The sequence below is a fragment of the Sceloporus occidentalis genome, unplaced genomic scaffold, assembly GCF_023333645.1.
Source record: "Sceloporus occidentalis isolate IW3139 unplaced genomic scaffold, rSceOcc1.0.p SCAF_1, whole genome shotgun sequence".
NCBI classification, from domain to species: domain Eukaryota; kingdom Metazoa; phylum Chordata; class Lepidosauria; order Squamata; family Phrynosomatidae; genus Sceloporus; species Sceloporus occidentalis.
Genome location: NW_028316981.1, coordinates 172,790,766 through 172,805,268, shown reverse-complemented (window position 1 = coordinate 172,805,268; position 14,503 = coordinate 172,790,766). Strand labels below are relative to the sequence as shown.

Below are 14,503 nucleotides of genomic sequence, written 5' to 3'. Positions count from 1 at the left end.
CCCTAGCACTGAGCCAGGGCAGTTAAAGCAGTCTCAAACTGGATTATTTTCTGCATTGTGTTTTGGACCCATAAGTCTGAAAGGGCTTGCAGGCACATAACGAGAGGCACCAGAGCTCTCTGACAGATATAGCTCACAAAACTACAAATCCCAGCATTCCACAGCATGGAGCCATGGCAGTTCAGGCAGTGTCAGAATTGCTTCCACAGAAGGAAATTCACCGCAGTCCTTTATCAACCACGTAGGCTTCGTCCACACTGCAGAAATAATCCAGTTTGAGACCGGTTTAACTGTCCAGGCTCAATGCTAGGGAATTCTGGGACCTAATTTTGTGAGACACTGAGCCTTCTGTGTCAGAGAGCTCTGGTGCCACAATAAACTACAGTTCCTAGGATTCTCTAGCACTGAGCCAGGGCAGTTAAAATGGTCTCAAAGTCAAACTGGATTATTTCTGCACTGCGGATGCAACCCAAGCCGCCTCATTTTGCATTTATTTCATTTATATCCCTCCTTTCTTCTTCCGATTGCTTCAAGAGGGCCTACCTACTCTTTATCCTCAAAAAGAGGGCCTACCTACATGGGATTTGTAGTTCATGCCTGAGAAAGCAGGCTCAAGTCTATGAAAGCTCATGCTACCAATTTCTATCTTTCAGTCACTTTTACAGCAATTTAATTACTCTGAGAAAGCCTATAGTGTATAATATTCTCATAACAGTGCTGTTATTCCACTTTGACTGCTCTGGCTTCCTATTCCCGTTGCATTCTGGGGTTTGTAGTCCAGTGAGGCCAAAAAGCACTCTGGCTGAGAATTCTAAATGCCGTTCCCTAAACTTCAAATCCCAGAATGCAATGGGAGGCAGCCAGAGCACTAATAGTGCAATAGCTGCACAATAAGAGTGTAGTGCAGGGGTAGGCAACCTGCGGCCCGCGGGCCGGATGCGGCCCGGCAAGGCCTTGGGACCGGCCCCAGCCCGGTCCTGCCGCCGATTGCCGCTGGGGCCTTTGGGGGCAATTGTCTATAGAAGCCTCAGAAACATGCATTTATATTAACATTTTTTAAAAAAATCAGCAAATTTTTTCGCGTGTCCTCCATTTTTTTTTTAAAAAAGTGTCTTCCGTTTGAAAATTTTGTCCTACATTTGTCCTGGTTTATTTATATATTTAATTTTTTAAAATTATTTAATTGTTTATTTTTTGGCTTCGGCCCCCCAGTTGTCTGAGGGACAGCAACCCGGCCCCCGGCTCAAAAAGGTTGCCTACCCCTGGTGTAGTGTGTGAGCCTATTGGGTGGCCATGATGAGGCCAAAATACACTGCAGGAGTAATAAAGCTTGAGACCGCTTTAACTGCCCTGCCTCAACGTTAGGGAAGTCTGGAACTAGGATTTTTTTTTAAAATACATTTTTATTAACATTTTCATTAACATAAAACCAATTAAAACAATCACACAAGAATGAATTAGCATAACATAAATACAAACACCATTAAAAAAAGACACAAATTATTATATATACACAAATTCCTTCCTGGTTTTCTTTGAGCTCTTAATATTTTACTGTTGATCCAACTTTGGTATTTTTCTTTCCAATACGACTCCATATTTATATATTTTCTTTTCTTCTTTATTTCTTAATTTAGTATCAAATTAGCTCCTTTCTCGTCCTTTAAATCAAATATTTCTTTCATTCTAGAGCGATAATCATATTTGTGCCCCATTTCTCTTTCAAATGTTTAACCAGTGGTTCTCAATCCTCTTAAATTTTTCTATTGATTTCTTCCTTTCAAATGTGTCTCCATATAGTCATACTACTTTAGTATCCACTCATTTTGTGGAGTAGTTTTGTGAGACATTCAGCCTTCTCTGTCGGAGAACTCTGGGGCAGCAATAAACTACAATTCCCAGGATCCCCTAGCACTGGGCCAGGGCAGTTAAAGTGGTCTCAGACTGGATTATTTCTACAGTGTATGTAATAGTCTGTATTCATCAAAAAGTAAGACCATAACAGAAGTTTTATTACATGAACATCCTGAGCTAACAATTATTCTTCAGTGACCGAACCCATACAAAAAATTTTGGTAGACTTAGAGGGAGTCTGTATTGTGCCACAATCGAACCATGAATATTATTTCTCCAGTGAAGTCATCTTACGCAGCAAATTTCAATCTTTCAACGCCTTCGCATAAAATTTCTCAAACTCATGACACAATTTTGTTCAGGGATCGTGAAACCATTTCTGCAACATAACAGGGCATTTTCCTTGAAAACGGGACAAAAACTGACATTTATATTAAAATGACAGGACGGTTTAGAAATATGAAAAGGCAGTACTGTCCCGTTTAAAATAGTACATACAGTCAGCATATGCAATATCCCTTTGCTTACTGATTTTCCAGGCCAACACAGCTTTGTCTTTGGTTTCACAACAACCCTATGAGGTAGACCAGGTAGAGGAAGTGACTGGAAGGAAGTCCTCATTGAACACATGTCGTTTCCAACTGATGGCAACCCTCATGCAAACCTTTAACGGGGTTTTCTGGGTCTGAGGGAATGTGACTCACCCAAGATCACCCAGTGGGTTCCCATGGCTGAGCGGGGATTTCGAACCCTGATCTCCAGAGTTGTAGTCCAACGCTCAGACCACTACATCACGCTGGCTTTTTCAACATCTAGTAGTAACACACTGAACAAAGGGGTGGATTTTGCCTCAAGGGGATCCATTCTTTGCTGCAGCTATTTACAACCTTGCCTCTAGTTACTTCCTGTCCTAAGGAAGCAAGATCAGAGAGCGTGTACATTTATTTATTGGTAATATGCTGTTGGCATGGTACAGTGGTTTGAGTGCTGGGCTACAACTCTGGAGACAACTTAATTCCCCATTTACTCAACAGTTTCCTGGCAGGAGGAGGAATTTTATGTGGACTGTCTTCTTGCAGACAGCAGTGAATATGTAGCTACCAAAGTTGCTAAATTCTTTGCAGCTGCTATTTGTTGTAAAAACTTTTTAATACAGATGCAGTAAATTACTATATCGTAAATGCCCTTTTTTAGCTACTACAGCCATAGGCCCTTATCAGATGAGTGTGGAACTGGGGGTCTTGCGCACTGGGTGGTTCGAATTCGTGTTATTTCGCAAAGAACCATCATACCTGCATTCGAATGGCCCAATCCGCACTCACGTGAATGCGCGAGCTGCCGAACTGAATGCGTACTGTCTCCTCTTTTTGGAGCGTGTTGGCCAGTGCGCTGAGTTAGGGGATTGGCGGATATCCGGATTGGGGCTCTGTTCGATCTCAGTGCGAATGGGTCTGGTATGAATGCCCAGTCCTGAACTCCCTCGCAAGACCCCCAGATTCCAATTTTTACTTCCGGTGGGTCTTTCCTCTTGCCGGTTCCAGGGAAGCGGGGGGGGGGGGCGGTTCCAGCGGCCTCCTCCTCCTCCTCCCGGCTTGAGAGGCATCCCTGGCTGCATCCCAGGCAGGGAAGAGGCGCGGGGCCCGCTGGAATCGCGGTTCCAGCAGCCTCCTCCTCCTCCTCCCGGCTTGGGAGCCAGCCTAGGCTGCCTCTCAAGCCGGGAGGAGAAGGAGGAGGCCACTGGAATGGCGGCGATCGCCGCGATTCTAGCGGCCCCGCGCCTGTTCCCTGCCTGGGATGTAGCCAGGGATGCCTCTCAAGCCGGGAGGAGGAGGAGGAGGCCGCTGGAACAGCGGCGATCGCCGCGATTCTAGCGGCCCCACGCCTGTTCCCTGCCTGGGATGCAGCCCAGGCTGGATCCCAAGCCGGGAGGAGGAGGAGGAAGCCGCTGGAATCACGGTGACCCCAAGAAAGGCCATCCAGTCCAACCTTCTTCTGCCATGCAGGAACTCTTAATCAAAGCATCCCCATTGACAGATGGCCATCCAGCCTCTTTGACAGCCGCTGGAACTGCTCCTCCCCCCCCAGAATACATACACACACACGCAGAACCGCGCATTGCTAATTTGTTGCAAGGAAAGGTCACGTTAAAACCAAGCAGGAATGTACAGAGGGAACAGTAACGGGCACGTTGTATTGCGATTGTTAATGTGCATGAGCTGGCTCTCCAGCTGTTTACCGGGCTGTCATGACGTGACTTCCCCTTTCACTCCGGAAGCGTTTAAGGTCGCAACCCATGCAGGGCACCACTGAGCATGTGCGAGGCGGCCGATACGAATGTTGAGCTCCGGTGTGACGAAACATTCTGCACTGAATGCACTTCGCGCGAATGAGGATTGGCCAATTTGAATCCTGCCAATGCGGAAGGACTCCCAGGTATGATGGTTCTTTGCGAAATAACGCGAATTCGAACCACCCAGTGCGCAAGACCCCCAGTTCCACACTCATCTGATAAGGGCCAACATTTTATTTATTTATTTATTTATTTAAAATGATTTTGTCTATAGAAATCGATTGACCATGTAGATCCATATGAATAAATTATTCGCCAAATCTAGAAGGGCAACTATCATATAATCTCCTCACAATTACTTTGATAGTAGATAATCCCTTATTTTTCTATTCCTAAATCCTTCCAGAAACACGATTCAAAGTTTTATCCTTAACATTTGCATGTACTCATGCATTTATATGATATGCTTGAATAGAAATGTTTCTAAGTGGATGTAAGGTAATTTTTCTAAACATTTTATTACTTTATGCTGGCTGTACGCCATCATAAATTCATTCATTCAATTCCCAGCTTGGCCACAAAATCCACTGGGTGACCTTGGGCAAGTTACATGCTCTCAGCCTCAGGAAAAGGCAATGGCAAACCTCTTCTGAACCAGTCTTGCCAAGAAAACCCCATGATAGGTTTGCCTTAGGCTCGGCATAAACCAGAAACAACTGGGGGAACACAGCAACAACAAACCACAATATGCTGTTAAATCGATTTAGATTTTTGGTGAACTCTGTGAACAATGGATCACTAATACACAAATCCTCCTACCCTGAGGCCTTGCCATTTAACAACAGAACAATACACAGATTAACATGGAAATCACTCCTCCCAACCCAGGTGTAACGAATCATCTTTCTTTTGTGCCACCCAATTATGTGAAGGCCCCGTCCAGTCAACCTTCCCCCTAACGCTGCCACCAAATTATGTGATGCACACCCAAACCACAATCCTTTTCTATGATGGCAGGCACCTGGGAGTTTTCATCCCACTGCTGCCACCCATGTTTTGTATTGTGAGTAGCGTAGTATTAACTCAAGTCCAGGTGTGTCCTTCTTGAATCAAACAAATAAAACTTTATTTACAAGAAGGTTTAACAGTGTTGGGCTTAATATGATATCTTATGTACTGTAATTGTTATTTTCTACTTTGTTACAGTTACTGTTGGTTTTATAAATCTTTATTTAGATCACCGGTTTCTTATAACTAAGAGTCACTCAATCCTTCTATTAAGTTCCTCTCTTAAACTTAGACCACCAAAGCTAACACTATCCCACAGGATATCTCACTCCAGCCACTCCCTTTGCTAGAGTCCTGGAAGTATAATGTTAGGGAGCCCTTTCCCACTCAGAATCTACCCCTCACCGTCCTTCTCTATCCCTGGAACCCTCCTCACTCTCAGGATCCCAAGCTCTAACTGACTCTTCCATGCCCTAACTGATTCTTACAAGCCCTAACTGACTCTTACAAACCCTAACCGACTCTTCCCACAGGAACTCATGAAACCCAGTCCTCTCTTGGACTCAACAGAGAGGGAGATTTTAATAGCTGTCCATGCTCACTGCGGTAACAGGTTGGTCACTAGAAACAGGATGCTGGGCTCAGGAAAACCTTTGGTTGGTTGAATCCAGTTTTAATTTTAATTTTATTCCATTACCTGATGACTACAGAGCCATGGTGGCCCACCCATACCTTCCACCTGACCTGATATGACAAGGACAGTTATGATTAGTCCTCTGTGTCCTGCTTTTTTCGCTGCCCAAGGTCACCCGGTGGGTTTCGTAGCTGAGATGGGAATCAAACCCTGGTCTTCAGAGTTGTAGTCCAGCACTGAAACCACTATGCCACGCTTTCAATGCTGAATATTGTCCCCCTGCCCATTAAACCGAGAACCAAGCCTGCTTGGATTGATCAGCTCTCCTTGCCTGCCCAACCCTCCCTGTCTCCAAGACTATCAGAGCGATAGTGCGAACACGGCTCTTTTTTTTCCATACCCCAGGCATCCTGGATGCCTGCAGCTTGCTCCACCCTTCACTTACACCTCCTTGGTGAGGCGCCTCCTCACCTGGTCATCAGGACCGTGTTAAGTCACTTCTTTCCATGAATCCTGGTGAATGGATTTTCTTCTACCGTACTTGTACAACGCCACCCTTGCTGCTTTCATATGGTCTCCAGATACGGCGGGGATATAGCCACAGCCATTTTTGAGCTCCCCCCACCATATGCGGCAACCGCAGATTCTCCACTCCGGCTCGGAAGTTTCAGCACCTTCCCTATAAAACAACACCCAGTGTATAAGACGACCCCTGACTTTTGAGAAGATTTTCCTGGGTTAAAAAGTAGTCTTATATGCCAGAATATACAGTGTGTGTGTGTGTGTGTGTGTGTGTGTGTGTGTGTGTGTGTGTAGAGAGAGGTGTATGTGTGTATATATACACACACACACACACACACACACACGCGCACAGTGGTGTGTGGACAAAGTGTATATGTGTGTGTGTGTGTGTTTATATATATATATATATGTATGCATACACTTGTGTATATATACTTGTGTATATATGGTTAATCTAACCTATTGTGCTATATACATATAGAGATACACACACACATATATGGTTTATCTAATCTGTTGCGTTGTATGGGTATAGAGACAAAATTTACTTATATGTGTGTGTGTATATATATGGTTAATATAGAGAAAATGTACTTATATATACATATATGTTTGTGAGCGTATGTATATATTGTTAATCTGTTATATATAAATATAGAGATAAATTTACACACACACACATATATATATATATATATATAAAACCTCTATATTAATATAGCGCAGTACTTATAGAACTAAATTTTATCTCTCTGTTTACATACCACAACATATTAGATTAGCCATATATTTATGAATGTGTGTGTGTATATATATATATATATGGTTAATGAGTTATATATAAATATAGAGATAAAGTTTACTTGTATATGCATATAGGTCCAATACTTACAGAAGTAAATTTTATCTCTGTATTTATATAGTGATATATAAATATAAAGATAAAATTTACTTCTGTAAGTGTATTTTATATATATAGTTAATTCCAGTCTGTTGTGGTATATAAATATAGAGATAAAATGTACTTACATATACATGTGTGTGTGTGTGTGTGTGTGTGTGTGTGTGTGTGTATTGTTAATCTAGTCTATTGTGTTACATATAGAGATAAAATTTGCTGCCCTAAAAATAAGTTATCTTTGTGTGTGTCTGTGTGTATAATACAGCATCTGTATGGCAGCTGGGAACAAATGATGGCAGGTGGTTTGGAGCTTGAGGTGGGATTAGTTTTACTGGTAAATGGTATTATATATCTATACCTATATGTATATATCTACAGCATATGTATATGTATTGAGAGAGGGGGAAGCATATGTATGTCTGCGCACACACATACCCACAGATATATATGTATGTATAGGCATATATATATGTGTGTGTGTTTGTATAAGCATAAATGTGTTCTAAATAATATAGTCAATTTATTCTGTTCCTCTAGTTGATATTATTCTTATAGAAAGAATAATGCACAGTTGTTTGAACGGAATCCATTTTTAAAATCCAAATGCCTTATTCTCACTCTTAGTAAACCCAGATCGGTCTTCCCTGATACTGTCAAGGAGATAAATTTTAAAGGAAGCAGAGATAAACTATGGCCAGAGGAGTAGTCTTCAAAGAGATAGCCATGTTGGTAAGATTCAGCATAGAAAGATAGAAAGGAATCCTGTAGCATCTTTGAGACTGAGAAGAATTTCTAGCTTCAGTTTCTGTGGACTCCACTTCACCATCAGATGCCACAAGAGCTTGGGCTAGAAAAGTATTTTTCTCAGGCTAAGAACTATTATTATTTAAGCTAGTGGCCATAACTTCTGAACTGCATTTTGCTACTTAATTTTCTGATTTAGTCTTTTATTGGTTTAGGCCTACACATTAATGCAAAAAACTCTTTTAAACAAACAAAAAACCCACAACAATCCCAGTTGAAACTAAAATGTTTTTTAATGTATTTTTTCCAGCTCTGGATGATTCTAGTTTGACCCAGCCTAATTAATAATAATAATAATAATAATAATAAAATTTATTTATATTTCCCACCTCTCCCTGCACATAAGAGGTTTTCATGAAAATATGACTTAACGTTCTGTGGCAGTGATGCTTAGTGAATGAATTGGTTCGAATTCAAGCATTAGAGGCTTTTACATTTTTCTATCCTACACATCTCTCTATTAACATATGTGTTAAACTGCAGTTAAAGCCAGACTTCAATATTCTACTCATTCTAAAACTTAATATTGCTGTCTTGGAATAGCCCTGGTGTTTTAGGAGGGATAAGGCAGGATGTCTGCTATATGTACAAGCGCTCTCAGACAGGTGAAGAATAGTTATCTGGATTACAGTTTCCTTGCTCTTGACCATAAAGCTTTGCTTAGCCCACTGAGATCTCTCTTAAAATGTTGCCTAAATTTGCGGTATCTTAATAGACAAATCAGCACAGCATCTTAGGACCCAAAGCCACTTATTTTGAAGCCTGTGAACTCGGATAAGATGCATAAGTATAAAATAGCATATTTATTATTATTATTATTATTATTATTATTATTATTATTATGCTTTATTTATATAGCGCTGTAAATTTACACAGCACTGAACATACAAACAATAAAATAGTTCAGAAGGTTTTGATTTCTGATTTTTTAAAGAGTAAATGAGCCAATATACAAGTAACTAGCCAGGGAATGAGAGTAGCTGTAGATATAATTGTTATTTTTATGGGGCTAGTTGTGTTGATTTTCTGTTACTCCTTATAAAAACTGGGAGAAAGTGCTTTTACTAGCCATAGCCAAACAGTGGGGCCAGTAGTGGATGGGTCCAGTCCCTCTCTTTCACTTTTTTGGATCGGAAGGGAAATTAAATAGTACAAGCAGCTTCTTTTTATGTACTTAGCATTTTGGGGGGTATATTTTATAGCTGTATGACCTACTTGTCTGTTAACTAAAATAATGTCCATTATCTTGCTTATCCCCTTTAGGGCAGATACTTCTTAGAGACCTATGAATCTCAGGGATACCATCATAACATTCTGAAAGATTCCATCCGTTTCCAAACTATGGACACAGAAGACAGCTATGGTACATCACTGTTTTTGGTTGCTCTTTTTCTTGTTTATCTGAAGACTTCTGATTGAGAATAGAGACAGATGGTTCTGGTATTTGCAGGGTAAATGGATGCTAATGTTAGCCAAAATGCGCTAACGTTAAATGTGTGAATGATTTAGTGTGTCTGTTTTCCTAACCACCTAAATGAAAGCATCAACTGCAAAATATTAAGTGGAGAAGAGCAAGTAGCAGGTAGGTAGAGATGGAAATTAAAAGTTGTAATTAAATGTGAAGCTGTCACAACAATACATCTTAAGAATAGGTTGAGATCAGGCTCACCCTTAAATTGTCACAAGTTGCAGTACTCAAAGGAAGAATGTGGCCATTTGTTTGACTTATTGGCTGTCCATGGTAACCTCAGCACTCTTCTCCAGCACATCTCAAACAAATTAATTTTCTTCCTATCTTGCTTCTTTCACTGTCCAGCTCTCACATCCATACTAACTTTCATGCTCAGTTGTATGTCTTTACATTTTAGGATAGTTTCTAGTTCTTTCATAGCTGCCTTCCCCATTCTTAGTCTTCTTATGATTGTTTTCTTTATGTTCAACAATAAGCCTGCCTTTTCACTTTCAAATGCAGGACAGCGGCAAAGCAAAGCAAAGTGTGACAGCTCCAATGGATGTAACTACTATATACACAAACCAGGCAGTCCAGTAGGGGGCATGGGGTGAAGGGGGTACGTATGAGGGACATTCATTTTGACCCCACTTTAACTGGCATGGCTCAAGAATGTGGAACTCTGGGAAGTGTAGTATACAACAAACGACCCTAACCCTAACCCTAGCCTTGAACCATGGGAGTTAAAATGGGATCAAAATGGATTATTTCTGCAGTGCAGATGCAGATGGAGTCACAGGTGGTCTGTTTGTGCATTGGTGCCCATGCATGGTGGGGAGGCGACAAAAAAGCGGCATGGCTTTATGCTGCGCCATGCGGTCTCACCATGGGTGTTAAGCCCACCTTGGGAACGGGCAATGCGGACAGCGGGGATTTGACCGGCTTTTGGAAAAAGCAAGATTGAGCCGCTTTTTCCTGCCTGTCTGATCCATCCCCCAAGCCAGGATTCAAACCTTGGTCTCCAGAGTCATTGTGCTGAAGCAGATGGCTAGTCCGGCCCTGATAGGGCTGGGACCGCAGCTACCTCATAGTGTGCGTCAGGGAGGGAGGGCCTGGCGCACCTCACTGTCCCTGCCCAAAAGCCCCCACCTCTTTACCAGGTGACACTCTTGTGTAGGACACTACTGTGAACAACAAAACAGGAATGTGTGAGTGAGATTATCCACATAGTTGTGCTAGAAAAAAACCCAATGTCTAAAAACCCCTTTCTTTGCTGATGTTTGCCTTTATCAAGATTTTGCCAACCAAGAACTCCCTCTATGGGCTCACATCATCCTCCATCACTTATGGTTTCTTCTTCCAAATCTGATCCAGTTCTTTGGGATATGCAAGTTAGCAAACAGTTCCTGGCATGCAAACTTTTGCAAACCGTTTTCAAGCAGCAGTTTGGAGGTTGCACCAAACAATGGTTTGATAAAGGCAGAAATGAGGATAGGAAATGTTCAGGACTAATGGGGCACTCAAAAAGTGACCAAAGGGCTAAGCAGACGGGCCAAAAGAAGTGACCAAAGGCCACTCTGGCTGTAATCGCTCTGGGACTGAAGTGATTGGACAGCCTGCTCCTGAAGCAGGCTACCACCATGGTCCCAAATGGTCCTATATGGGCTGCCAACAGGAGTGGATTAAATCCACTCCTTTTGCTGGCAGCTTCAGTTGAGGTGGCCTCAGAGCAGCTTCCAGCCCCATTGGGGGCATGCGTCTAAATGCCACCACCACCCCGCTCTATTTGGCCCATCTGTTTCAGGCCAAAGTCACACTTTAGTGGTATTCATGGTGGAACGATGTGACGGGTATCTTGGCCATATTTTAGTACTGTACCCTGCTCCCATGAGTGACTGCTAAAAAGAATACAGTTGTAATTTTGTGTTTTCTATAATTATCATACACTGCGCCCTTGCTTTACATGGGGATCCGTTCTGGACCCTGCTGCATAAGGCAAGTTCTGCGTGTGCTTTAGCCTCATTGAAACTGATGAAGCTCACACATGTGTGGTGTGGGGTGCGCACCATGGGCACACACACCATTGACTCTTCGTCGTGCGGCTTTCAGCATAAGCTGAAAGCTGCATATGGCACGCTTGCATATGACACGGGTACGCTGTATATTAAAACATGCCACAGTAGTAAAATCCTAAAGAGCATTAGTTACTTACTCTAGCGCAGCAGTTCCCAACCTTTGTTGGGCCGCAACCCCCTTGTGGCTGGAAATCCTGCCCGGCAGCCCCCTCCTGATTGGTTGAGAGGCCAGGAAGGGACGGGATTTCCAGCCACCTACAAGTCCCAGTGGCCTTTGCGGCCAGAAGTCCCGCCCCTTCCTGGCCTCCTAACCAATCATGGAGGCTGCCTGCTGGAAAAAGGGGTGGGACATCCAGCCGTAAAGGCCTCTGGAAGCTCCGCCTCCTCTTTTTCACCCCTTTTCCTCCTCCTGTGCTGGCCTGGTCTCCTCTGGCCTGCCGCCGCTGCCACTGCTGCCTCATCCTCGTCCTCCTCCTTCTCACCCCTCCTCCTCTAGCACCGGCCAGGCCTCCTCTGGCCTGCTGCTGCTGCGCGCCACTGCTGCCACAATAGCAGTGGTGGCAGTGGCCACATGGGGGAGAAGGGGGAGGAGGAGGAGGCCGTGGCAGCGGCTGCAGCCCTGCACAATGGCGACGGTGGCCATGAGGCGGAGGAGGAGGCAGCCCCAGCCCTGTGCAATGGTGGCAGTGGCCGCATGGAGAAGTAGGAAGGGATCAGGAGGCGGCAGTAGCCCCAGCCCTGCACGATAGCGGCAGTGGCGGCGGCAGTGGCTGTGGCGGCCGCATGAAGCAAGAGGAGGAGGGGAGGCGGCAGCAGCCGCGTGGAAGAGGAGGAGGGGTGAGTCCCAACCTGGCAACTCCCAAAGGGGTCACAACCCCCAGGTTGGGAACCCCTGCTCTACGGAGAGGATAACTGATAAGCCCTTGTGCTTTCATTTTGCAAGAGATTTTTTCCAAACCCCGACTATGGCCTGAAAGAGATGGGCCAAACAGAGTGGCTTTCAGCTGCAGGGGATGGCATTTACACATTGCACACTCCCGAAGCAGCCTGAAGCCACTCTGAGGCTTCCTAAAGCAGCTCAAAGCTTCCTGCAAAAAGAGCGGATTAAATGGTCTATTTGGGACCGCGGCAGCAGCTTGCTTCAGGAGTGGGAGATCTGGTTGCCACAATCCCAGAGCAATCACAGCTGGAGCAGCCTGAGATCACTCCTTTCATGGCATGTGATTCAGCCTTACTGTGGGGCCGTTTCCACTTGTGATTTACAACGATTTAAAATACACCGTTTTAAATAAAACCGATTCAAAATAACCCTGGTCTTATCCCGCTTTTTTTTCCTTCGTTCTCATTTACCAACTAATTCGCTTTAAGTGATCCGCTTGCGTTCCTATTCAAATAAAACAGTGTATATATAAACCGGTTTTAGCCTTATTTCGTTCCCACTCACCATTTTGGGGCTGTCAATCAAAGCAATGTCATCAAAATGTCACTTTTAAATTTCGCGTTTTTTTTATAAAAGAGCCAATGAGGAGGCACTTAAAGTGCGGCGGGAAAGGGAAGGAGGATTAGATGTGAGGAAAGGGAGAATAGCCTTCCTTCTCAAACAAAGAGCAGGCTTGCATTTTTTTTTCCTTCTGTCTCCTGGGGGGAGGACAGGACAGAAGATTTCGGGTTACTCCTCTGCTCTGCGAGGCTGTGTGTGTTTAGGAGGGAAAGGAGGGGTAGCTTTGCCCACAGCTGGGAGCCTGCGCTTGCAGGGTGAATTCTGAAGACAGATTTTTTTCCTTCCTTTTTCCTCCCTCTCTGGTCTCTCCCTTCGAAAGAAGGGGAGTCCTGCAATTATCCGTGGGGAAGGATGGTTGAGGGGAGAGAGAAACTGCCTCCCCAAAGCACTTCTGCTTGGCTGCTGCCTTTGAAAAAAGACCCCAGAGAGGCTGGCGGAGGCTGCTTGCTTAGGGAAAGCTCCTTCCAGAGGAACTATGATGGGTTTTGCAGGACGGATCCCCACTTCATGGCTCTATAGACAGCCCAGGGAGGGAGCACTCTTCCCCTCCATTACAAATGGTGTTCATTGATACACACACACACAGGGTTTCCTTATCTCCCCTGAGATTGCTGTGCAGCAACCCTCTCCTTGAGTGGCACGGATGCTGAAGAGATTAAGCGCCTGTAAACCATTAAAATAAAATAAAAATTAAAAAAAATCCTTATCTCTTATTGAAAGACCGCAGCAGAAAAAAGGGGTGAGGGAAGCAAAGATGGCGATGGCCACGATGGATGGGGACAGAAAGGGCAACTCCCCCAAGCCGGCCCATCGCGCTCCGCTCCTCCCATCCAGCTAACCTGATTTCAGAGGCTGATCGTTCCCATTTAAATAACTAGATTCCTATCCCGAATCAAGGAAAAAATAGAAGGTTCAACCCTTCTATTTTTTTAACGCGGGTTATACGCCTTTAACACGGTTTATAAAAAGAACCAAGATATGAATCGATTTCAAATGGGGACGCATGCGGGGTGATCTAGAACCGTTCTAGGTTTAAATCGGGTTCAAATGGGCACGCTACTTTCTGAATTCGCTTCGTAACCCGCGTTATACCCCAGTGGAAACGGCCCCTATTTCTAATTAGTATTTTAATTAGAGAGACAGAATGGTGCAGTGAATTTAGCATTGGAGTAAGACTCTGGGAGACCAGGATTTGAATCCTTTGCTGAGCTGAAACTACACTTTCTTCAGGATCCATCAACACCACAAAAATCATGCAGTTTGACATTGCTTTAACATGCCATGCTATGGGATTCTGGATTTGTAGTTTTGTGGGGGATTTAGCCTTCTCTGTCTGAAAACTCTGGTGCTACAACAAGCTACAAATCCTAGGATTACATAGGATGGAGCCGTGGCAGTTAAAGTGGTGTCAAACTGCATTATTTCTGCACAGTAGATGCAGCCTCAATCTCAGAGGAAAGAAAC

General features: G+C 43.9%; 1 long non-coding RNA gene across 1 annotated transcript in view; it reads left to right on the top strand.

Moving 5' to 3' along the window:
* The first annotated feature begins 8,344 nt into the window (after positions 1-8,344).
* LOC149322745 (uncharacterized) overlaps positions 8,345-14,503 on the top strand; it is a 66,105-nt gene continuing 59,946 nt past the window's right edge. The window contains exons 1-2 of the long non-coding RNA XR_016272083.1: positions 8,345-8,618; positions 9,277-9,376. This is a non-coding gene — a long non-coding RNA (uncharacterized LOC149322745). The remainder of the gene's footprint in view (positions 8,619-9,276; positions 9,377-14,503) is intronic.